Genomic DNA, 25,262 nt, shown 5'->3' on the forward strand with positions numbered 1-25,262 from the left:
TGTGCATGACACACACAATCTGCCAACTGAGAATAATATTTCATGCATCTGATGCAGTGGACTTTAGCACATAGAAGCTTGTGCCACAATAAATCTGTTAGTCTTTGAGGTGCCACAAGGCTCCAGCATGTAGTTGTGCTCTCATCTATACAGCTGTCTATCTCATGAGTCTACATAGATTGCAACCCTGTGTCTAATTAGCTTTCGCAGACAATATTTATGTAGCTACTCCTTGCAGAGCATCTATCAGCCTTCCACTAACTTGATGCTCCCAGATGTTTTCAGCTACAATTACCAGTGCAGTCCTGAACATTGGCCGTCCTGGCTGGGGCTGATAATAGTTGAAGTCCATCTGGAGGGCACCACGCTGGGGGAAGATTTATCTAGATGTTTTCCCTCAAGGAAGTGCTTCTGTTGGAGTGGTCGGATGTTTCCTGTGACATTTTTTCAGTCTGATTTTCATGACACAAGAAAGGGTACATTTCAAATCGCCCTTTGAGAGCCTTCTCTTTGATACAAAAAAAGATACTTGTGTTTAACAGCCATAGTTCTGTTAGAAAGGCAGACGTTGCATGTCTTTTGTAGTGGGTGAAATGATTTAGCTATTATCCCCACCCCTGACCCCCATCTTTAGACACTGATGCTTCTCTTTAGTTTAGGTTTGTGAGCCAGCGGAGTTCAGTCTCTGCTGTGAAGCAAATCTGTTGGTTACACAAACCGAAGCGGTGAAGGTGGTGTTCTGACCATCTCGGCGTTTTCTGGCTTATTCGAAAAAATGTTCTAGTGCAGTACATTAGACTGTGAAAGTTGCTCAATTGGAATTTTATTATTTTTGATCAACCACCATGAAAGTGAAAGGCTGTTTCCTCAACTGCCTGTGCTCTGGCAAAACCCATTCCGACATGGATGAGAAGTGAAGAAAATAGAAATAACAAAACATTTGGGAATTGGCCTTTTTGTGCAACACTGGGCCAAGAGGTATCCCTGATCAGGGTGTTTCTCTCTCTCTGCCTCCCCCCCATTTGTCATCACTGAAATTCAGTCACTTTTATATACTGGAGGCTAAATCCACCAAATGCGTGCAGAAGATGGAGGTGGCCCACAAATATTGCACCAACACCTCTGCTTTCAAAGTGCATCCTAGCATTTTCTGTGCCTGAAGAGGTTCTCCAAAGCCTTTTAAGGATGACTGTCTCACTCCTGCTACACCAAAGTCTAGGTAGCATGACTTCTGAAGTTGAGGAAATGGAAGCTTGCCTGGGTCTGACCCCTTTCTTCCCTGCATCCACCAATATGAGGAAAATATTATTCTGATATGTCGTTGATATTGAAGGTGATGGTGGGGGAACTTCTGGGTAAAATCGATAACATGTTGTGGCCTAGTCTTGTAAGCCCAGAACTGGATGTGCAAGAAGGAGCCTGGTTTCCATAATGAAACTTCCATATGTCTCACTGATATCTGTCCATAGTCTACCTTGAAGCATTCTAAACAGCTGATACAATAAACCCTAGAGTTGGAATAAGGTATGCCCATCCCCCTCACGTTTCATGCAGAATTTGGCATCCTAGAGGTGGTGGAGGGAAAAAGGTATGTGGTATTGGAGGCTTGGGCCAAAAGGAGAGAGACCTGTTGACAGTTTCTGGACTGCTACAAACCTTGCACAGAACCCATCTTCCCATTACCTCTTGTTTTATACTTTGATTGGACTTAGCTACGAAGGTCCCATACTGGTGAAGACTAGCTTCTTCTGTCTAACAGAATATGCCCCCCCCCCAACTTCCGGTATTCCAGATGTGGTGTATGCATTACCCTGCTGCCTTGCCACTGCTAGAAACACTTCTTGTTGCTGTTGCTTGTAGAGCCAGTTAGTGTTTGGTCCCCAAAAGTATTTTAGTTCCAGAACCCTGGGGCAAATGAAGCAAGAATACCTTTCTCCTATTGCTAAATAACCATAGCCACTCCACACAAATCCCTTCTCTGCAAGAAGGGCTTTTGGATTGGAAAGTATATCTTCCAGCATGGAAGACATACTTTTATTATTTATTTTATTTATAGAATTTTTATCTTGCCCTTCAGCCAAAAAGCCTCCTAGACCAGGCTATAAAGCTGAGAGATAAGACAGTCCCTGCCTGCAGGCTTACTCTCTAAAAGATACAACACAAAAAGAAAGGGAATTTTTAAAGAATTTTAATTTATTTTTACAAATTAAGCCTCCGAATCAGTCTTGCTTTGTTGTATCAAAAAGCTCGAGAGCCTTGCATGACACTGAGGTCCTCTCTTTTAAGAGTTTAGAACAGAAGTGTATGTTTGGGTCACATGTGCGTGTCTTGAGCTGGGTTGGGGTGGCTGGCTTTGATGGAGGTGGCTTTTGAATGTAGTTTGATGTTACTAGCAGCCGTGTTGCAGCTTGCACAGAAGGCTATATCAGCCACGCCTGCCAGTATGCATGCTGTCTGTTCTCTCCCCCACCCCCATGAAAAATATAACAGAGGGAGATATCTAGCAATATAAACAAGACAATAGCTATGGGCTCTTTCCAGTGGGATTTCGAAACAAGGCAGGGAGAAGGTCCAGATGGCACTAGCTTTTGAGAGAACACTTCTCATTTAAGAGTGGGAAGCGGGAAAGCTATGTGGAATGGAGCAACAGAGTAGGCAGTATAAATGTCTCTGATACAATATTCTGTCTGTAGCTGTACATCAACTGTGACCACTAGTTCTTCTACATTGCATTTTCATCACATGCTATTTCAGGTTGTAGTTCTTGCACCTGTGTCATCTGACAAACGGAAACTAGCACAAACTGTTACTCAGTCCCCTCAGCTAGGCTTTCTATGTTGCAGGTTATAGGAAGAGGTGCTGTTCCTTTTGTGAAAGCGGTGATAAAAACTTCCGCCCTACAGAGGTCTGCATCCTGTTATGTAAGGATAGCCCCTGAAGGCTCTAACTTCCTTTTTTCTGTTTGGCCTCTGCAAGAGCAAGGCCAGTGTGGCAAAATGTGTGGTGGAAGATGGTTTGCTTCATGGGTATAACTGCCATGTAGATAAAACGGGGAAAGTACTAGACTTCTGATGCAATCATTTTCCTGGTAAGATATCCAGTGATAGTACTGCCAGCTTCTGCTAAGGCTGCAGTCCTATGCATGCTTGAAGCTATTATTTATATCTTGTTCTTTACATGGGACTCCTAGTGGCTTCCCGTCCAAGAAAGCCTCTAGGAGTCCCATGTTGTTGCAAAATTGCAGAAGCTAAGCATCGGATACTCCTAGGCAGTTCACTAGGCCCGTCATACTCGGTGGAAATGGGAAAAACTGGTAAGGCATTAGGATGTTGGGAATCTGAGGGCAGAACAGAATAGAAGAATTATCTAGATTGTGACATCTGAAGCCATGAAAGAGAACCTTGCTTTTACAGATCCTTGCCTCACAGAGAGGGTACAAGGTGAGCACACAGAGTAGCTGCTCCGTAGCTTCCCCTGTGTAAGGAATAGGTGAAAAATTCATTAGGTTCATATTTTGATGCAAACCAGAACACAGCTTATCATCAATCTGTACATAAAATGTGTGCGTTTCAAAACATGCATACAGAATGCATGTAAATGTGCACAAAAACACTTTATTCATTGGAAATAGCTTTAAAAATGCATACATTTGAAAAAGTATGCACAAAATGCATACAAAGATGTGTATTTCTCAATGTGTAGAACGTTTTGGTGCATGGGGTAGGGAATCAAAATCTGATGCGGAGTCTGAAGGAACTTAAAAGTGAAAAAAATGAGAACCTGAGCAAAATTGAGCTTGACAGATTTGCCCATCCTTACTCTCTGCACCTGGGCTACTATCATCCTGATCAGGAATTCGGTCAATTTCTTTCTGGAGGGAGTGTGGCTTTAATATCCTTCCCACACATGTTTGAGATCCTCCACCACCACCCATCACTGCTGCCACCTGGCGTTCTGAGCAGCTTTAAAGAAGGGGTGGGGGGAGAGGAAGCAAGCCTGCTACTGCATCTTCTCACCATCTCTTCCCACCACCCTTGAATAATTTTGTATTGCTAATTGGGGCCAGTTGCTTCTGTGCCTTTAACTGGAACCCTGGCAGCAGAATTGCTAACTTTCTAGCTGTTATAAACGTGCTTGGCCTTGGCTATCAGCACGAAATTGGTAGCCATCAAACCCCGGTTACCACTTGGTTGCTGGAATTTTCATTTACCGCTGAGCTTGCAAGCAGTTCTTGTTAATGTCTGTACGTAAGTGAGGTTGGACAATAAGCTCAGTGGACTTCTGGCAGTCAATCACCTTCATGCTTGGTATTGTTAGTCCCTGGGTTGGAAGTATCTGTGTCTGCTGCAGAAGGAAGCCTTGGACTCCACTCCTGTTACTGCAGACTTGCTCTTTGACCATCAACTTGTCACAGCCATAGTACACATCACGGTTCATTGCTGTGATCGAATCTTGATGTGGTACCATTCAGCAGTCCCCTGAATCTCATGTACAGCCTAGGTTTTGAGACTGTTCCCACTGGATAGAAGCAGTTGTGTTTATGTTCACACAATGAATAGTCTCGTTTGTGCAAGTGAGGAAACTCCATGAATTTGTGCAAGTGTGCAAACTCCATGAATTTGTCATGGAGGTGCAAGAAACAAAATTGTTTCTGTAGTGGCTGTTTCGCTTTCCACATGCTTCTTATGAGCCATACCTCCCCCATCAGATCAGTGAGGCTATGCTAAGAAAAATGTGATGTACAGTCATATTTCCAAAAGGTTACTCAAGTTCATTTAACCCATAAAACAGCACTGGAGAATATTAACTAAAATATGTATGCTGATAGTTCAGTGGTTTTGACAACCCTGCCAGAGTAGGGGCTCCATCATCCTCTTAAGGTGCCTCTTTAAGTAAAACGTTGCCTTACTGATCAGACCAAAGAAACATCTGCATCCAGGGTTTTGTCTCCCAACCAAGGCCAGCCAGATGCCTTGGGAAGTTGCATAGCCATCCCGTTGTCCTCTGTGTCTGGTAATTAGAGTGTGTTCCTGGTGATGAAAGTTTAAGCTTTAGCCGCCATGGCTAATAGCTGTTGATAGAACTATATTTATTTTTAAAAGCCACCTATACTTGTGACCATCACCACTCTTATGTTTATGAAATAAGGGCATGACTTGGCCAAATTTAGCACTTTTAAGTCCCATTGATTTCAATAGGAGAGATTTAAACATGTGATTAACTCTTCCCTTTGAAATTATGTCACTCTGGTTGGATCGCTTCCTAAGTAAATTAAGCTTTGTGTGAAGAAGCGCTTAACTTACTGCCAATCACTTTAGATTGGGTGACAAAAGTTCTAGTGTTGTGTGAAAGTAATTCCTCTCTTGAATTATCCATGCTATTCATGCTTTTAGATTCCATTGTATCTTCCCTCTTATTGTTTCTTGAAGTATACTTCATTAATTAGAAGAATATATATATTAAATACCTGGCTTGTAATAAATTAAGTCTTACTGTATAAAATTGTGTTGCTCACTGTGCAGATGCATAATTACAATGGCTTGGATTCTAACTCTGTGTGTGTGAATAAAAGGAGCCGTTTGGGTAATAGAGAGGAATGAGATCCAGCAGAGGATCCTGCTGGTAGAAGGGGAAGGCAATTTTGCTGATTCTTCCTCTCCCTGCAGCTGCCCCCCCCATTCCAGAGGTTCCCCCACCCCTCCAGAGCAGGTCTTCAGGCACACAAGAGGCTGCAGATGGAAGAGGGAATAAGTGAAAATTGCCCCTTATGTACATTTTTACCACTCTCTTCAAGGCTGGGTGACTGGAACTGCACACGGTATTCTTACTGGGTTGTGTGTACTCCATAGAGGTATATACTGACACTGATGGTTCTGAGAATCACTTATGATATATTGTACTTTCCTCCTTGGGTGTCTTGAGATCTCCCATAAGGAAGTGGTCTGAATATCACAACTTGTAATATCACAACAAGACACAAATGAGGTGTATGTTGCAGAATAAATAACTCAAACCACCTCAATTTCATCTAATTGTTAAAAGATTAGAGATGCGCCTTTCGTTATCTTACCAACCACTATCTGCTTCCCTACTCGTGTTTTGAAAAAGCTGGTGGGACTATATAATAATGAAATTGGCCCTGAATTTTAGGATGCAGACATATGTTGCTGTATACAAAGAGTTGAAGGGTTTTGAAGCTGGCTGGCCTTTAAGCACTGTGCAGCTGGCATCCTTCTGAAATAATAGGGAGGAGTGATCAAAATGATGCAACTCAGCGGTGCCACAAGGAACAATTGGTGCCTTGATGGCTAGGTAGGGCAGAGCAGAATTCTATGTGTCACAATACCCCTCCTGTGACCTGTTTTAATGCTTCTTTACTTTGCATTCCTGAAGAACTTTTGGCAGTGTTAGAAATGCTGGTTGCTGTTGAGACTCTCCCCACCCTCCATGAATTGAGTTCTGTGCTTCACTGTAAGAGTGCAGTCTAATGAATGCTGATAATAAGGTGATTGGTTTGGTGGTAGTGTTGGTCTTGGGCAGTGCCTGGCAGTGACGCTGGATGGGACATGCCTAAGCATGGAGGGGTGTGAACCGCTTGTTTAATCAGGGCTTTATTTATAACTCCTCTTATATAATGCAGGTTATGCTAGCACTTCCTGTTTTAAGCTCCATTTAAGCAGTGTAACTTCAGAGATAAAAGCAGGGGGAAAGTTCACCACAGGTATAAATCTAGCCTTGCATTCGGGCAAGGTTCTTGGGCTCCTGTTCCCTTGCATGTTCGAGAGGTGAATTGGGAACAACACTGAGTAGGAAGAAAACTCAACAGCTCTTGAGCACCGTTTTTCACCTTACAGAAGAGTTTCTCACACACGTTTTTAGTGACCTTCTTTGTCAAGTAAAAATGGTTCCGGTCCCACCATGGCTGAAGGAGACTCAATTAAAACAGAGCCCAGCCAGTATGTTTACTCAGAATCCAGGTCTGGAAGCAATTACTAAAAAAAGGGATGTGGGTGGAGGGAGTAGAACAATAAATGCTTGGCTGCAATGTGATCTGAAGGGTGGACCTACAAGCAAAATGCCAATTGAAAAGGGGGGCTCCTTACTGGGCCTCAGCCCTTGAGCAGTCAGTGCTATGGGTGCAAGGATGTGATCTGCCTGGCTAAATCAGTACAAAAATTGGACTGGGATAAGGGGGACAGGTAGGAGCTTTAATCACTTAGGACAGAAGTGCAGAACCTCCGGCCTGGGGGCCAAATACAGCCCTCCATGGGTCCCAGTCTTTCCCTTTGGGGTTCCACAGAAGGCCATACCTCCAACCCTACCCCCTTCCCCACAACCACCAATCGTTTGGTGATTTTATATCTTTTGTGCAGCTTTTTCCTATTCTAAAGGGTTGAAATACTGCTCCTAAGGTTTCGTTAGTGGCAGTATGAGCTTTAAGCTAAAATATGCTGGTCTTTTGGTTTTGGCCCCACCCACTACTGGAATGTGGACCCCGAGAACCTCTCCAAAAATGAATTCAGTCTTTGAGGTGAAAGAGATTCTGGACCCCTGACTTAAGGGAATGCTGGCTTGAGTTTTCTATGCCAAGGATCCAGAAAAATATGATCATGTAACTGATAAAAGAACTGAAGAGCATTCTGCTTCTATAGCCATCCAGATTCTCTGTGTTTGCAAGCATAGTATGCTTTTGCCAACATCTGGAAATCAATTGATGTCGAATCATAGAATAGGGCTGTCTTTTGACTATGGAAGCTTTATTCTTAACTCATTTATTTATTCAGAAGATTTTTAACCTGCCTTTCAGATCTGTTCTCACAAAGTGGCTTAGATTATTACAAAAACATAGACATACAAATTACAATTGTGCACACAGTGCAACAATACTGGCAGCAGCTAAGGATTTTTAAGCACCAAATGCAAACTGGAATAAATTGTCTTCAGGTGTTTGTTTAAAAGCCATCAGTGATGAGGCCATACATATCTCCTTGGGGAGGGATGTCTTAGGCCACCACTGAGAAAGCCCGGTCCGCGGTACCCACCAGCCTAATGGCTCTTGCTGGTGGGCTAGAAAGTAGGCTTTTGACACTGATCTTGGTGCTTCGGCACAGTGGTAGGTATAGGCAGTCCTTCGGATAACATGGTTTCAAACCATTTAGGGCTTTAAAGGAGAAAGCCAGCACCTTGATCTGGGGCCAGAAACGAACAGGTAGCCAAGGTAAACCATACAGAATAGGAGTAATATGATCTGAAGGCCTAATTCCCATGTGTTCCATGGTTGGATGGAATGTGAAGTTCCTGTACAAAATTAACGAATCATTTGTGAACACACTGGAACCTGAATGGTTTTCTACCCCTGACTCCGGCTGTTCTTGATCATGCATAGACAGTAGCTCAGTGTTGTGTATTAAGCTCCCCACTGTAGCCTTTTGCTTTTCAGGAATGCTTGTTAATACTAGAAGCCAAATCCCAGTTTTCAGAATGTGTCGATCTATAAGAAAGCAAGTGCCTACAAAGCTTTCACCTAATGCTCTTAAAACATTTTGCCCCTATCTCCTTCCAGTTCATCCCATTATCCTATTTGACTGAAATGAGGTGACTTTATGTCTATCTTAACTACCCAGTTTGGTCTTGTAGAATATATAGTGAGATGTTCTACCTTGGAGTAGTTGCTACTTATTTGTTAACCACCCTTTTTTGTGAAGAGATTAGGACATAAAAGAAACACTTGCTATCTTCATATATTTGTTTTATAGTAAAGCATTCTAACCTGTATTTATGATTGTATGATGCAAAGAGGTAGTAACTGTTCCAGATCCCAAATAACAGGGCATGATCTTCTGTGAACACTCAGTTTTTCTGTATTGTTCATAGTGTGTCAACATTGACTTAAGGAGAATGGTGCCTATTATCTGCTGCACTGCGTAATCAATTCTTCTTTTTGACTGACTTACCTTGGTTTGTCAGCTTTTAAGTACATGTGATCCTATTTTGAATGCCTAAAGGTAACAATTTAAAACAAAAACTTAAATCAGCTATTTATTATAATCAAAGTAAAACTAAATACCATACCTAGCAATAAACTCACTCTGTTGATCCAGAGATGATGCAAATTATAACTTAGAGACGGCTGGGTTTTGTTTCCTTGGGGAAGTCTGTTAACACTTGAGGGATGGCTTCAAGGAATACTTCTTTTTTGCATGCTTTCTCCTTCCAAAATTTATATTTAGATAGCAAACTCAAGAGGGCAATCCTGGTTAGCTCTGAAATCCATGATGGAATGTAGAGGAGGACACAGTTTTCTAGATAATCCTGGGCCCAGACTTTTGGAGCTTTACAGGCAAGCTTGAATTGTGCCTAGAAAACTATAGGTAGACTGAGTGGATGCTGAGGTACTGACATGCCATGTTCTCATCTAAACAGCTTGCAGTTAGGTTCCATAAAAGACCCCTTCTCTCAAACCTTCAGATCTTCCCCAGAGTTCCTACTTTGAGTACCCCTGCTGAGTGAAATGGGTAACTACCAGGGTAAGGGTGTTTTCAGTAGTGACACCAGTTCTTGAACAGCCTTCTGAAAGAGGTTTGCCCGGTGCTGTTTCTAGTGTTTTTGGCACCGGATGAAGACCTTTCTGTTCCCCCAGGCCTTTCAAATAATTCTTGTAGTCTGCACCTCTCGGTTGTACAATCTGTTCAATTTTGGGGTACTGTGAGTTTTGCTTTGTCAGAATTTATGTTGCTTTTGATTTTATGGTTTAATGTTCTATGTCGTGTTTAAATTGTTTTTATGTTTATTGCAAGCTGCCCAGAGAATTTGTTATGCAGCGGCATACAAATGTAATAAATTAATTAATAAATAACATGCTTGTAATTCTCCAATTCTCATACCAGTTGTCACTAACACCTGTGCATGCACCCTGCAGCGTGTGAAATGGCGGGTGTGTGTACTGCCTTGTGCCTTACTGTTCATGTGCATGCAGTTACATGGATGTGCATTGGACACAAGATACATCCAGTTCCCTCCACAAGACTGAAACATAAGGAGAGCTAATTACTGAAGAATGGCAGTTCCAGCAACTCATACGCGAACAACATCCTAATATGACATTTCCAAAAGACAAAAATAGGAGGTACTGATTTACCAGGGATGGGGTACCAGGAAAAGGAACTGCCCCTAGCAAATAGGGAGAGCTGCATTCTTAGTGTACGCTTGTAAAGTAGTCCCTTTCCTGCTCATCTCGGACAAGGAAGAATTGCTCGCAGGTGACGAAGCTTGGAAGCTTTCCAAAAAACTTTCTCTTCTTCATAGGCCAAAAATGTGTAGGCAGGGGGGCTAGAATCCCCCAACCTCATTTTTTGGTCTTCTTATTTGCAAAGCCGTGAGGTGTTGAGCTATGTTGCAGAAAGTCCTGAATGTGTTTCTCAGTAACAGAGCGTTGTCTGCCCGGCTATTGCTTAGCTTCTGTCGAGGCTGGACTGCCTTGAACTGCAGCATGAGCTCACTTTGTGACCCTTGTGATATTTCTCTCTGGCAAACATCCCTGGCCTCTGACCAAAAGCAATCCATGTTCTTTCTGTAGATGTGGCAGTAAGACTTTCGCTTGAGCTGCCCCCCTCCATCATGTTGCACTTCAGTTCTCCCTTGTAACAGTTGATCATAACTCATAATCTGTTAACTCCTACAATGCTTTGCCCTAGCCTCTGCAATATTTGTCTTGCTTTTTTTTTTTTTGCTGTGCCACTTCCAGCCTTGCTAACCCCTCTTTTGGTGCAGTGGCTCGATGGTAGTTTGAAATGCGATTATACATCCTTGGTTGCAGGATGTCCAGCACCTGGTTGTAAGCCCCCTAAGTCAATCCTGTAACAGCCAGGAAAGAGTGCTTTACAATTGCAGACGCATGATATATGTGACTTGTCCATTCCGTAAAGAAGATGGAATTTGCTACCACAGGAAGTAGTGATGGCCACCAGTTTGGATGGCTTTAAAACGGGGTTAGAAAACTTCCTGGAGGAAAAGGCTATCAATGGCTACTAGTTTTGATGGCTATGTGCTACCTCCAGTACCAGAGGCAGTGAACCTATGTACACCAGTTGCTGGGGAACGTGGGTGGGAGGGTGCTGTTGCACTCATGCCTTGCTTGTGGATTCCTGGTTGACAGGTTGTTGGCCACTGTGTGAACAGAATGCTGGACTAGATGGACCCTTGGTCTGATCCAGCATGGCTCTTATGTTCTTAAGATGGTCCTTTTAAAAATTTAACACTGTTTCTTAAAGCTACAGTAATAGTGAACAAGTACTACATTTCACATAAATTCCCTTAACCACCCTCCAAGTATTCTGCATGCCTGCGTGTCTTACTCAGTGTTTCCTTAGCAGTCATTGTCTGTTTACAAATGGCAGATAATCAAGTTCAGATGGGCTGCTAGTGTTGTGTGCTTTATCCTTGTTGAAGTGTTACTGTTCTGGTATCTTAATAGATTTCATGCCCCAGTGTTTGTCTGACCTCACCTCCGTTGTATCCAGTTTCTTCAAATAAGTCTGCTGATGCCCTATCCTGGTAAAGTGTGTGCTGGCAGTCTCCCACTACACTTGTGTAGGACAAAGGTGTTTACAAATCTCATTCCATGTTTAGCATTCTATATAGCCTTTTAGTTCTGTCAGAAGATGATGTGCAGGCATTTGGAACAATCAACTATAGAACTGAGTTCATCTGAAGTATGGGATGGAGGCAGTTCAGTAGCTGTGTGGGTTAGGAAAGCATGAGTGTAACTTCTTGGGTAGGGGGATGCAGTAACTTCATAGAGTGACCTTCAGTAAATGCTAACTGGAACATCTGAGTGTCGCTTGTATCAACAATTGAATTCAGATTTGACTGGATAACAACGTTTACATCATCTGTGTCTGAGCCATTCCCTTTTCATTATAGAAATGGCTTTTTTATTCCTTTTTTTTACTTGGAGAATTACTGCAGTGTTCTGGGAAAGAAACAACATGAAGAGAATGAAACAGCTGAATGTTCATCTGTTGAGTTTGGCTGTTTTGTCTTGGATGACGTGATTGAAGTCACAAATGAATGACTTTTTAGCGTGACTGGTTGTATCGTGAGTACGTCTTATGGCTGAGACAAAATGCTTTTGATCCTGAGTCTTGCTATTGTGTTCCAGGCTTTTGTGATTAGTTGTATCTCAAGCTTCTATGTCCTACGTTTATAGCAGAAATAAGCAACCTGGTGCTCTCCAGAAGGTTTGGACTGCAACTTCCACAATCCTTGACAACTGGCTGTGCTGGCTGGGGCTGATGGGAGTTGTAGTCCAGAACATCTGGAAGGTACCAGGTCATGTACCCCTGATGTATGATCTTCAGAATCTCAGACCTGAAAGTGTACTGGAAATGTACACTTTTTCAGTGCACTTTCACTTTCAGAGAAAATGGCCCCTGGACCTCCTGAAGTTGCCCACTCCTGGGTTAGAGTGTTCGACTAGGATTGGGGGGGACTTGGGTTCAAATCCTCCCTCAGCCGCAGGTGACATTGGGCCAATCATTATTTCTCAGCCTAACCTATCTCACTGGGTTACTGTTGGGGGAGGAGCGAACTATGTACACCACCTTGAGGTCCTTAGAAGAAAGGCATAATATAAATGTAATGATGCAGTAGATAGAGCAGGGGTGTCAAAATTCAGGCCAAATTTGTCCTGTCTTGGTCCTGATCTGGCTCTCCAGGCTTCCCCAGAAGGCCATCCCCTTTCCACCAACTGCTGATCACTTGGTGGTTTCCTGCTTTTGTGCAGTTTTCCCCCATTCTAAAAGTTGGAAATGCCTCTCCTAAGGCTTTGTTACTGACAGTAAGAGCTTTAAGCTTAAAATATGCTGATATTTTGGCTCTGCCTTTTTGCCTTCGGCCAGGCCAACCACTGGAACGCAGACCCCGAGAGCTTCTCCAAAATGGAATTTGGCCCTTGGGCTGAAAAATGTTCAACATCCCTGGGATAGACTATTGGACTTGGAGTATAACATAGAATGCCGCCCTATACCAGAGCAGGCTACTTGTCATCCAGCTAGCCAGAACTGCCTATTCTCCAGGGTTTCTGGTAGGGAGAGACCTTTCCTGTGCCTTCTATCTGATCTTTCCAACTGGAGATGCCAGGCTTTCTGCATGCAAAGCATGTGCTCTACCACTGAGCTATGGCCCTGCCTGATCAGGGAAACCCGAGCTCAGGTACAGTTCCACGTGCTGAACCTCAGGAAGTCTGAGTCTGTGAAGACCAAGAGGGAACGTTTTATCATTTATGGTGGACTTGTAAAAAAGCTAAAACATTTTGGGAACGAATACAGTCTTTAGCTCAAAGAATATTAAAGACTACTATAGAACTAAAGCCAGAGACTTTTTTATTGGGACTAACAGATAAACATGTAAACGAGTAGGGGGGAACGCTCTTTCTCTACATGACAACGGCTGCAAAGTTATTGTATGCACAAAAGTGGAAGAATGAAACAATACCAACTGTGAGTGAGTGGATCATGAAAATGATGGAGCTGGCAGAGATGGCAAAACTTACTTTTATAATTAAAGAAGGGTCAACAACTAAATTTATGTTAGATTGGAAACCTTTTATAGAATTTGTACAAGAAATAGAGAAAAATGATATCTGTGTATGTGGATTTTGAACTTTGAGATGGTTAATTCTCTTTTTTCTGTTAAAATTAGGAGAGAAATGAGATAATGTCTGTGAACTCAATGTATGATATACAACTAAGATAAGAACTAGAGAATAATAATAATGAGCATTTGTTGAGTAGGGGGAGCCAAAGGTAGATATCTTACAATCTTAAGAGATATTTTAGTGTATGTGTATTGTTGTTGTGTTTCTGTTGCTGTTGTGTTTTGTTTTTCTTTCTTAAAAAAATAAAAAAATATATGTATTTTTTTTAAAAAAGAAAGTCTGAGTCTGGGCAATGCCTGGAGATCATGTGAGCACCTCACAAAGTAGTGTTTTGAGCTGCTTGGAGGCGGGGTGCAAGCAGGTAGGGAGCATGGTGGCAAAGTGCCCCATGCCAGAGTTGCCAATCCAAGTACAATTTTTACTTGGCATTTACAATGCCAAGTACAATTTTTAGTTTAAGGCTGGGGCGGGGAAACTTTCTTTAGAAGCTAGCCAGATCGTTGGGAGCATGCTAACATTTTTAGAGGTTCCCAGGCCCCCCTCACGGAACTTCTAAATGAAAGGGAGGCTACCCTGAAATTCTGTCTCTTTTTGTCTTGACTACTCTGGAGTTAAGTTTCAAGACAAATACCTAAGGAGTGCTCTTTAGAAAGAACGGCTGGTTCAATTCCAGTTAAACCACTTTGTTTTGTAGTTTGGATAGAAACTAAATTCCAGAATAGGTAAGTCAAAGATTAGAGTTGGCAGTCAAGGTGGGGGTATCTCAAGAATCCTAGGCCTATTGAGTTGCTGTTGTCTCAGCTAATCCCTTGAAAAAGTTGCTTTGTGTAGGCGGTGATGAAAGCTGCATCTTAGTTGGTATGTGTACAATGCCACCTTGGGCAACTTCTTGGAAAGGTGGCAGGTACATTGTCGAAAACATCCTCATTCTTGGAATAGAAACCTGCTCGTCTTTCTCAATTTCTGAGGTCATGACATGAATTTGAAAAGGAAAATGAGCCATCTGGGCACCCCAGACACATTTGCAAGTTGCCAGAAATGTACAGGCCCTCTTAAGTCAAGGCAATGCAAACTTTGGAGATAGATCTGCTGAAGAACTGGCCAATCTGTAGCTGAAGAGTGGGGCTTGTTTTTAGTTTTGGTAATTATTTGCTTGAAGTTGGTTCAGACAGCCAAGTGCCACGTGGTATGCATTGTAGTGGCAGTGACCATATGGGGAGCTCGCTATGTGTGTTGACTATTTCTTATTGTGAAGCTAATGTGACCATACCATTCCTCCCCCTTATTTCTGACCAGTTGTTGAGCATGGCAGCCTTTCCATAACTTTACATTTGGCATTTGGTAGAAACTACCCTTGGAGTACCTATAACTGACACATCAAGAACAGGCAGAACACATTACATCAAGCAAGAAGGCTGACAAATTGCTGATGGTGTGATAACCTCCTAGCTCACCTCTGAACAGCAGCTGCAGCCTGTTTGCTATCTCTCTCTCTCCTCTCACCTTCTCCCCCCCCCCCCATTTCCTTAACCTGCATCCGGATGCCTCTGAACCAGTTCCTCCATGTTTGAGTTCATGGCTGCAATTCAGGGTATCACCTCTTGCCTTCTGTGTTACATTTTCTGTGAGCCAACTCCTTTCTACACTTAGTTTGTGAAACCCAACCAACTGTGGTAGTTATGGAAATATGAAAAGCTGAATTTTTCATAAACTTGAGTTTGCTTGCAGCAGCACGTGACCTCTGGGTAACTGTGTGTGCCTTAGCTAGAAGGGATGAAAAGCCATCTACTAGAAAGTCAAAACTGAAAGCGATGAAAATCCTCTGATCACAGTGCAATTCAAGCCCAAAGGCAAACAACCCTAGATTAAAAAAGACCCCCAAGGTATATAAAAGCCATTAAAAGCATTATAAAAACATGAAATACCATGAAGCAATGCATTTAACAACACACACACACACACACACACTACCAAAAAGAAAACCTTCCATATAATATCAGAGATAGGAGCATAAACCAATATGCTTTCATGTCCCTAAATGCCCTCTGGAATAACCATATTTTCACCATTTGCTGGAAGGCAAGCAGTGATGGAGCCTAGGAGGGCATTCTACAAAGGTGGTGCTCTTCAAAAAGGTCCGCTTTCACATGTTCACCCTCTGTGCTTCATATGGTAGGTACACATAGGAAGAGAGGTCCTTTGGAAACCCTAGTCCCAGACAGATGGCTCAGGAAAGAGAGTCTAGCTATGATGCTGCAAAGGAATAAGGGAATAGTGAGATTCAGCAAAGTCCCACCCTCCAACACCATCTTTATTTGGGTTCAAAAGAGTAGCTTTGTGTTCTGGAACTCAGAGCCCACCCCTGCCTTGTACTTGGGTTCTAGGGTAAGCTACTTTTCTTTTAACCTCACCAGTTGGCCTTCTGGAAAATGAGGGTTTTTGTGATTGGCCATGCCCACCATGGTAGCCATTTCCTGAATGGGCAAGCTACACCACATAGCAACTATTTTGTGAGAGTACTCACAACACTCAAAATTCCAAATGTATCCACTGACCCAAAAAGGTTGGGGATTCCCCGCTTAGTTGGTGATGTTAATAGTGGGAATACCTTTAACGAGGATGAAAGCAGGAAGTAGCATCATCAATAAATAAATAATCGTCCAGCTCCATTATTGTTCTTGAAGACATTAGAAAACCTGCTAAATCCTACCTTCCAGGCAATCACTTTTATTAATAAGGAAGGAGAACTTGTGCAAAGTAGAAGAACAGCTGCTGCTTTTTTCTTATCTTTTATTTTACTACGGGACCTTCAGGATTAGCTGGGAAATGACTTCTTTTGACGAAATGGGTTGGCTTGACCCACTAGATTGGGGACGGGTATTGTGATACTGGTCTTGATACAAGTGGGGCATCCCCAAACTGGTGAAGCCAGTATGCGAGACAGAGCCATCTGTTGCAATCCCACGAGAGGATTAGTGCTGCTTTGAAGGCTTGACCCAGATTTATATTTTAGTGTTCATTTCAATCAGGCAGATACTGCAAAAGCACAGTGACCTTGAGAATCAAGTCAAAACAGCGAGTAGGCATCTGAATAACTGCTGGCTTCTATGTTAAGAGTGGCTGCTGCTGCTGCTGTTTGCACCTAGCACTGCCTAATCTGTGCAACACCTTTTCCACTCCATCTTCCATAGAGCAGGTTGGGTGGGTTTCCCCACAGTGGCCAGCAACATATTTCCTTTTAACTTCTCCCTCTCTCCCTGCTTCACGAAGTTGTTTGCTTAACATCCAGATCAAAGAATTCTGGGGAAGCTAAAAGTTTTCTCAGTGTTGTTTCATTTGGGTTTTTAAATAGGGAGGGCTAAATCTGCCTCTCGTTTGCTCAAGCGAACATTTACATGCACGACTTTGGATACTTGGCCTTTTCCACATCTGTTTTCAGTGTAAAACTTAAGGAAGCTGTTGTGCAAAATTAGCTGTCCTGGAAACTTGAACTGCCTGCGACTTCAGGAATGCAGGGAAAACAGCCTTTATTTTACAGAGCATACACACACTGTCTTGATTTTGGCAAGTTAAGAGAATAAATAGGATGGAGCCACTACAGCTAGCAATAACTTTGCCATTTTAATTTTATGACTGTTTCTAACCTGCTTTTCATAAGATTTTTTTAATTGGCCTTTTAAAAATTTTGAATGTTTTTAAGTTGGCTGACACATGACAATCCAACTCATGCTGGATCAGACCAAAGGCCTTTCTAGTCCAATGCTCTGTTTTCACAGTGGCCAAAAAGATGCCCCAATGGGAAAGCCACAAGCAGGACATGAGCGCAATAGCACCCTCTTGCTCATGTTCCCTTATAATTGGGATTGAGAGGCATATGGCCTTTGATTCTGGAGGGAATATATAGTTATCATGACTAGTAGCCACCGATAGACTTAGCTTCCATAAATTTGTCTAATTCCTTTTTAAAGCCATCCAAGTGGTAGCGAATTCCATAGTTTAACAATGCACTGTGTGAAGAAGTCTGTCCTGAATCCCCCCAACATTCAGCTTCATGGAATGATCCCTGATTCTAGTATTTTGAGAGAGAGAAACTTCTTCCCATCCACTTTCTCCACACCATGCATAATTTTGTATACTTCCATCATGTCTCCCCTTACTCACCTTTTTCCCTTAAGTTAAGACGCCCCAAATATTGTAAGCTTTGCTCATAGGCGAGTTGCTCCAGTCTCTTGATCATTTTAGCTGTCCTTTTCTCTACCTTTTCTAGCTCAGTATACCATCTGGCCCCTTCATGGATCACTGCCTTGTTGTGGCGAAGGGGCTTGCGTAACTCAGTGAAGCCATAAGCTATGTCGTGCAGGGCCACCCAAGTCGGACAGGTCATGGCAGAGAGTTCTGACAAAATGTGGTCCACTGGAGAAGGAAATGGCAACCCACTCCAGTATCCTTGCCAAGAAAACCCCATGGAACGTATCACAAGGCTAAAAGATACGACACCAGAAGATGAGCCCCTCAGGTCGGAAGGTGTCCAATATACTACTGGGGAAGAGCAGAGGGTATTTCCAAGTAGCGCCAGAAAGAGTGAAGCGGCTGGGTCAAAGCCGAAAGGACGCTCAGCTGTGGATGTGTCTGGTGGTGAAAAGGAAGTCCGATGCTGTAAAGAACAGTATTGTTTAGGAACCTGGAATGTCAGATCAATGAATCAAGGTAAGCTAGAGGTGGTCAGACATGAGATGGCAAGATTGAACATCGACATCTTGGGAATCAGCAAACTAAAATGGACAGGCATGGGCGAATTTAATTCAGGTGACCATCATATCTACTACTGTGGGCAAGAATCCCCTAGAAGAAATGGAGTAGCACTCATAGTCAACAGAAGGGTGGGAAAAGCAGTACTGGGGGACAATCTTAAAAACGATAGAATGATCTCAGTACGACTCCAAGGCAAACCATTCAGCATCACAGTAATTCAAGTCTATGCCCCAACCACTGATGCCGAAGAAGCTGAGGTTGATGGGTTCTATGAAGACCTACAACACCTTCTAGAACTAACACCAAAAAAAGATGTCCTCTTCATCATAGGGGATTGGAATGCTAAAGTAGGAAGTCAAGAAATCACTGGGATAACAGGCAGGCATGGCCTTGGTGCACAAAATGAAGCAGGACAAAAGCTAATCGAGTTTTGCCAAGAGAACACGCTGATCATAGCAAACACTCTTTTCCAACAGCACAAGAGGCGACTCTACACATGGACATCACCAGATGGTCAATATCGAAATCAGATTGATTATGTCCTTTGCAGTCAAAGATGGAGAAGCTCTATACAGTCAGTAAAAACAAGACCTGGAACTGACTGTGGCTCAGATCATGAGCTTCTTGTTGCAAAATTTCAGCTTAAATTGAGGAACGTAGGGAAAACCACTAAACCATTCAGGTATGACCTAAATCATATCCCTTATGAATATACAGTGGAGGTGAGGAATAGATTTCAGGGATTAGACCTGATAGACAAAGTGCCTGAGGAACTATGGATGGAGATCCGTAACACTGTTCAGCAGGCAGCAACGAAATCCATCCCAAAGAAAAAGAAATGCAAGAAAGCCAAGTGGCTGTCTGATGAGGCTTTACAAGTAGCTGAAGAAAGAAGGGAAGCGAAAAGCAAGGGAGAAAGGGGAAGAGCTCCAGAGAATAGCAAGGAGAGACAAGAAGGCCTTCTTAAATGAACAATGCAAGGAAATCGAGGAAAACAACAGAATGGGAAAGACTAGAGATCTCTTCAAGAAAATCGGAGATCTCAAGGGAACGTTTTGTGCAAAGACAGGCATGATAAAGGACAAAGAAGGCAAGGACCTAACAGAAGCAGATGAGATTAAGAAGAGGTGGCAAGAATACACAGAAGAACTATACAGGAAAGATCTGAATGTCCCTGACAGCCATGATAATGCGGTCACTGAACTTGACCCGGACATCCTCGAGAGTGAAGTCAAGTGGGCCTTAGGAAGCATTAGTAACAACAAAGCTAGCGGAGATGACAGTCTTCCAGCTGAGCTATTTAAAATCCTAAAAGATGATGCTGTTAAAGTGCTGCATTCAATATGCCAACAAAATTGGAACACTCAACAATGGCTGCAAGACTGGAAAAGGTCAGTTTACATTCCAGTTCCAAAGAAGGGCAACGCCAAAGAGTGTTCAAACTACCGCACAATTGCGCTCATTTCACATGCCAGCAAGGTGATGCTCAAAATCCTACAAGCTAGGCTTCAGCAGTATGCGAACCGAGAACTACCGGAAGTACAAGCTGGGTTTCGAAGAGGCAGAGGAACTAGAAATCAAATCGCCAACGTTCGCTGGATCATGGAGAAAGCAAGAGAATTCCAGAAAAACGTCTATTTCTGCTTCATTGACTACGCTAAAGCCTTTGATTGTGTGGATCACAACAAACTGTGGCAAATTCTTAAAGTAATGGGAGTACCAGACCACCTTACCTGTCTCCTGAGAAACCTGTACGAGGGTCAAGAAGCAACAGTAAGAACCAGACATGGAACAACCGAGTGGTTCAAAATTGGGAAAGGAGTACGACAAGGCTTCATATTGTCACCCTGCTTATTTAACTTATATGCAGAGTACATCATGAGAAACGCGGGGTTGGATGAATCACAGGTCGGAATTAAGATTGCCGGGAGAATTATCAACAACCTCCGATATGCAGACGATACCACCCTAATGGCAGAAAGCGAAGAGGATCTTAAGAGCCTCTTGTTGAGGGTGAAAGTGGAGAGTGCAAAAGCTGGTTTGAAACTCAACATTAAAAAAACGAAGATCATGGCATCTGGCCCCATCACTTCCTGGCATATAGAAGGGGAAGAAATGGAAGCAGTGACAGATTTTACTTTCTTGGGCTCCAAGATCACCGCAGACAGTGACTGTAGCCATGAAATTAAAAGACGCTTGCTCCTTGGGAGGAAAGCTATGGCAAACCTAGACAGCATAGTAAGAAGCAGAGACATCACCTTGCCGACAAAGGTCCATCTAATCAAAGCTATGGTTTTCCCAGTAGCGACGTATGGCTGTGAGAGCTGGACTATAAGGAAGGCTGAGCGCTAAAGAATCGATGCTTTTGAACTGTGGTGCTGGAGAAGACTCTTACTAGTCCCCTGGACTGCAAGGAGGTCAAATCAGTCCATCCTAAAGGAAATCAACCCTGAGTGCTCATTGGAAGGACAGATACTGAAGCTGAAGCTCCAATATTTTGGCCACCTAATGCGAAGAGAAAACTCTCTGGAAAAGACCCTGATGCTGGGAAAGACTGAAGGCAAAAGGAGAAGGGGACGACAGAGGATGAGATGGCTAGATAGCATCACCGATGCAATGAATATGGACTTGAGCACGCTCCGGGAGAGAGCGGAGGACAGGAAGGCCTGGCGTGCTATGGTCCATGGGGTCACGAAGAGTCGGACACGACTGAACAACTGAACAACAACAACAGTACCATCTGGACAAAAACATAGGTCTGACTTCTAGGGACGCAGTAACGATACTGAACAGCCTCTTGCAAGCCCAGTGATGAGCTGGCCAGCACTGGTCTCGTCTATTTTTTGTTTCTCAATCACAGGGTAACGTTTTAAAATTAGATGCATCTATTTCTGGCTTCTAATTTGGCATGAAACCGGGTTATCTTGGTTGTGAAAAGTTGTCACTTTCCTCCGTCTTTGTGCCTTGCTCCCCAGCACCTTGTTCTCTGTGAATGCTCCCTCTTTAATTGTATATTTGGCTGGTTACACAGATTCTTCAGTCTCATCCAGGTCAGCTTTTAAAACATGCTCTCTGTAATTTCCTCCTTTGAAGGCAGGAGCTAGGCAGGCAAAAATATACCATGCATATAACCCAGGCTTTATGGTATCATATGAAACTTATTTCTAGAATTCTGCTTCAAAAAAGACATACAACTCCTCTTGCTCCCCAAATATTTCGCCCCCCTCTCCCCCAGGAATGTTCTCTGCTTCTGAGTGCATCAGTGATGCAGCTATTAAATGCAAAATGCTTCAATTCTCCTCAAGTAGTCCCACAGTTTTTTTTATTTGTTTATATTTATATCCCATGCTTCCCCCTAGGTATTCAGGGTGGCTATTTGTCCTCACAACAATCCAGAGAGGCAGGTTTGGCTGAGAGATAGTGAATGGCCCAAAGCTGCCAAGGGAGTTGCGTGGCTGAGTGGGCAGTTGATCTGGGTCTCTCTGGTCCTTGTCTTCAAAGCAAGAAATTGCAGTGAAGGTCCTGGTGAATGGCCTGGGAGCACCTGATGTTGCTGCACTCTTGGTGAAACTACGCAGGGGACCAAACTATAAAAATTTGGGGCTGTTCTCTCACCTTGCGATGCAAACCTGCTTGCCTAGCCATGTGCCTCCCCCCCTCCCCATCGCTGCATCTGCACTCCAGAAGCGTGTTCCTCTCAACTGCCTTTAATAGTCTTGCCAAAGCCGAGGCCTGCAAGCCAAGCAGGGGTATCTCAATCAAGAGAGGCAGGTTTGTAAATAGTCTACTTGGTTGCTATTCTTACCAGCCATAGGTGAGTGGTTAAGCAGGGAACACTCTTGGAAGAGAGTTGGTTTGTGTCTCAGTTTGGAGCGTCAGTTTGTGACAAATGACCCATGTTGGTACATAAAAATTGTAGGTAGCCATGTTGGTCCATTAGAAATAATCCAAATGCTACAGTAGGGTACAATTTCTTTTATTAGGACCAACTAAAATAGCTCAGACTGACCAGTGAGTTCTGGAGAACTTGAAAGCTTGCGCTCTCATCCTGCTTTGTGGGCTTCCTTCAGGCATCTAGATGGCTCTAGGACTAGATAGGCCTTTGGTCTGATCTAGCAGAGCAGTTCCTATGTCCTTACTACTTCATGACATTTATTTTAAAGTTGGTCCTAGTAAAGGTGTTGTCCTTTGGTGGCTTTCAGACATTAACATAACTACTTGGGGTCTTATATACACTTTCAGGAATGTGCACCTTTTCTGGACTTACTTACGAGAATTGGGGAGGGTCCTCTTTTGGTCCAGCTGAATATTCAAATGCTGGGAGCACACTGAACTCAAGCTGGAGATAATAAAACTCCTTTCTTCCTAGCAATGCTAGTTCTGTTCACTTGCATGATGCCTGCAGGGAGAGAACTGCTTTTAATTATTGACGCACAATCTCATCTAGTGCCTCCCTTGTGCCATTTTTCCACTCTCCACTTCTGTGCTTTTAAAAATTGCTAGCTAGCCGCTCCAGAACTCCCATTCCCAGGTAATTTCAGCATCGTCTGTTTCTCATCCCCTCCAAATTATGCCCTGAGAACTTAATTATCTGAGGACTAACCCATAAATAGATCAGGCAAGTCTTCCTGATTCCTAAAACTGCATCCTCTCTCTCATGCAGACTCATACTTGTTTGTGTCAGTTCACCATGAAAAAGGATTTGTCCAGTTCCACCCATTCTCTCCCACCGGACCCTACACCCATTTCCACAGCTATCCTGCATGGTCCAGCACAGGGAAGAAATAACGTCTGGATCTTCTTACTGCTTCCCTGCCACCCCCACCATCAACAGAAGCAGCCCAAATCAGGGGTGGGCAGAAAATAGGATCTTAATCTACTGGTAGATCTCTGGGTGATTTACAGTAAATCAGCAAGGATTTCTGACTCCCACTAGTTTCACAATAGCGGCAACAAAATGACTCCTTTCCGTCACTCCACAATTATAGTACTGAAATAAAATCTTGGGATAACCACGAGTGGGGGTTTGTGTGGAAGTACTGTGGGCTATATTCAGTTCTGGTTACTCAAAACAATCTCCTGGGCTTGGCAATCTTTAGTTCTAAGTGTACGTCTTTGGCACTAAACTCTAGTTGGTGGATCTCAGGGTTCTAGTAAACAAAGGGGATCCTGCAAGCTTGAAGTCCACACACCACTGGCCTAAATGTTTTCACTCCTGTTTCTTTGCTCATAAAGTTAAAATATAGGAATCTACTGAAGGATAATAGATTGCCTGTGTTGGTCTCTACCTGAGCCATTCATATTGTTAGGTGTCCTGTGGCTGGTAACAAGTACCCACAAACCCATGTATTTCTGGTTGGGTTTGCAGGAGGCAACTGGCCAGAGAGCATATGCTTACCATACAGTTTCCAGTGCCCAAATTCTGCTTTCTCCTTTTGGTAGATGTAAGCCAGATACAAATTTCTTCCTGATTTCTCCCGTTCCAATCCTTTATTTACAAGAAATTTTACCCCAACCTTCTGATGCCTCCAAGGTGGCTTACATCATTAGAATTACAATGTCACAATGAAATCACAGCATCAGTAAAATACAATAGATGCAGGCACGATGGGTACAAATAATCTTAAAATCTAGCAAAGCAAAAGCCTGCCAGAATCAAAAGGTTTTCACCGTAACGCTGTAAAAGCCTAAATGGGGACAAGGGTGGCACGAGATTATCAGACCCTTACAAAAACAATATTTGGGGTGACGATGGAATAATCTGCCGCTCCCCCAAACCAGCAAGGTCAAGGGGTGTGCATGCGTACTGACAAGAAGGCGTGAGCTGTCAGTTGGCCAGGGCTGTATCAGGCCTAGCTTCTGGCACCTTCTGGCATGTGGACACAGATCACTGATGACAATGAAGCTCTTTATTGTAGTAGATCAGGTTACACAGATCAAACTTTCCAGAGTTCCTGGCAGAGCTTACAGAGTTTATAATTCCCAATGACTCAAATAACCTGTGCAAAGGCTATTGGCACGTTACTTTGTTCAAGAGACAGTCCCAAGGCAAGAATTCATACAGAGTCAGAGTCCCAGCAATATATTGCAAGTCACAGTCTTAACGATATAAGATTCAAGGCAGACAAGAGTTCATGATTTATGAACAAGTCCAGGCAAGAAGGCATTCTGAGCAATTAAGACATTCTCTTCACAGCTCTTCAGCCTGTGCACCGACTTAAATACAGGGGAGGAGATGCTAAAGCCCCACTTCTGACGATCTAAACTGACAAGGAAATTTGGCCTGTAAATGAGCATTATGTCTGAAGTTGCATTTTTGTTCCACCCCTTTCAGTTGATGTCTCCACTGGGTGATACCCCTGAAGCCCCCTCCTCTGCAGAGTCATCATCCTGCTCAGTTCCTACAGAAGATTTCTCAGATTATAAATTAGAGGTCTGATTCAAGGCTGTATCTTGCAGGTATCACCTTCCTTTGACCTGCAGTCAGATGGGAAGCCAGGCACAGCCAGACTCTCAGGATCTAAGCTTCGCACAACTGGACTGGGTTCTAAATTGTTGTGTTCTAAGTCTGAATCGGATTCTGGTTCCAAAACTGTGGGGCCCACAGCAGCAGTGGAGCTAGGCCCAACAGGCTGGGGGTTGGGCTGAAGAGAAGCACGCAACATAAACGTGGAGGAGAATTAGGCACCTCACTACCATTGGAAGGATCCTAGAGGAGGCAGTTAGCCTCTGAATCCCGTTTCCTCCCCACAAAGGATCCATTAACCTGCATTGGGAGGGGCTGCACGTCGTGTGTGCAAGGGTGTGCTTCAAGTCCCCCTTCACCCATGACACTTCCATGGGTCTCTCCCCC

At 43.4% G+C, this 25,262-nt stretch overlaps 1 protein-coding gene across 2 annotated transcripts in view; it reads left to right on the forward strand.

Annotated features, from left to right (window-relative positions):
- Positions 1 to 25,262, forward strand: part of EEIG1 (estrogen-induced osteoclastogenesis regulator 1) — a 59,600-nt gene that overhangs the window by 10,451 nt on the left and 23,887 nt on the right. The window contains exon 1 of one of the 2 annotated variants that reach the window (XM_084820985.1): positions 24,780 to 24,868. The exons of the other annotated variant lie outside the window; for it this stretch is intronic. The gene's annotated coding sequence lies outside the window, so the exon portion shown is untranslated. Of the gene's footprint in view, positions 1 to 24,779; positions 24,869 to 25,262 lie in introns of those variants that run through there. 2 annotated transcript variants of the gene reach the window in all.

This window comes from Heloderma suspectum, chromosome 14, assembly GCF_057233095.1.
Source record: "Heloderma suspectum isolate Gila_16-S chromosome 14, 16-S_ref, whole genome shotgun sequence".
Taxonomy (NCBI): domain Eukaryota; kingdom Metazoa; phylum Chordata; class Lepidosauria; order Squamata; family Helodermatidae; genus Heloderma; species Heloderma suspectum.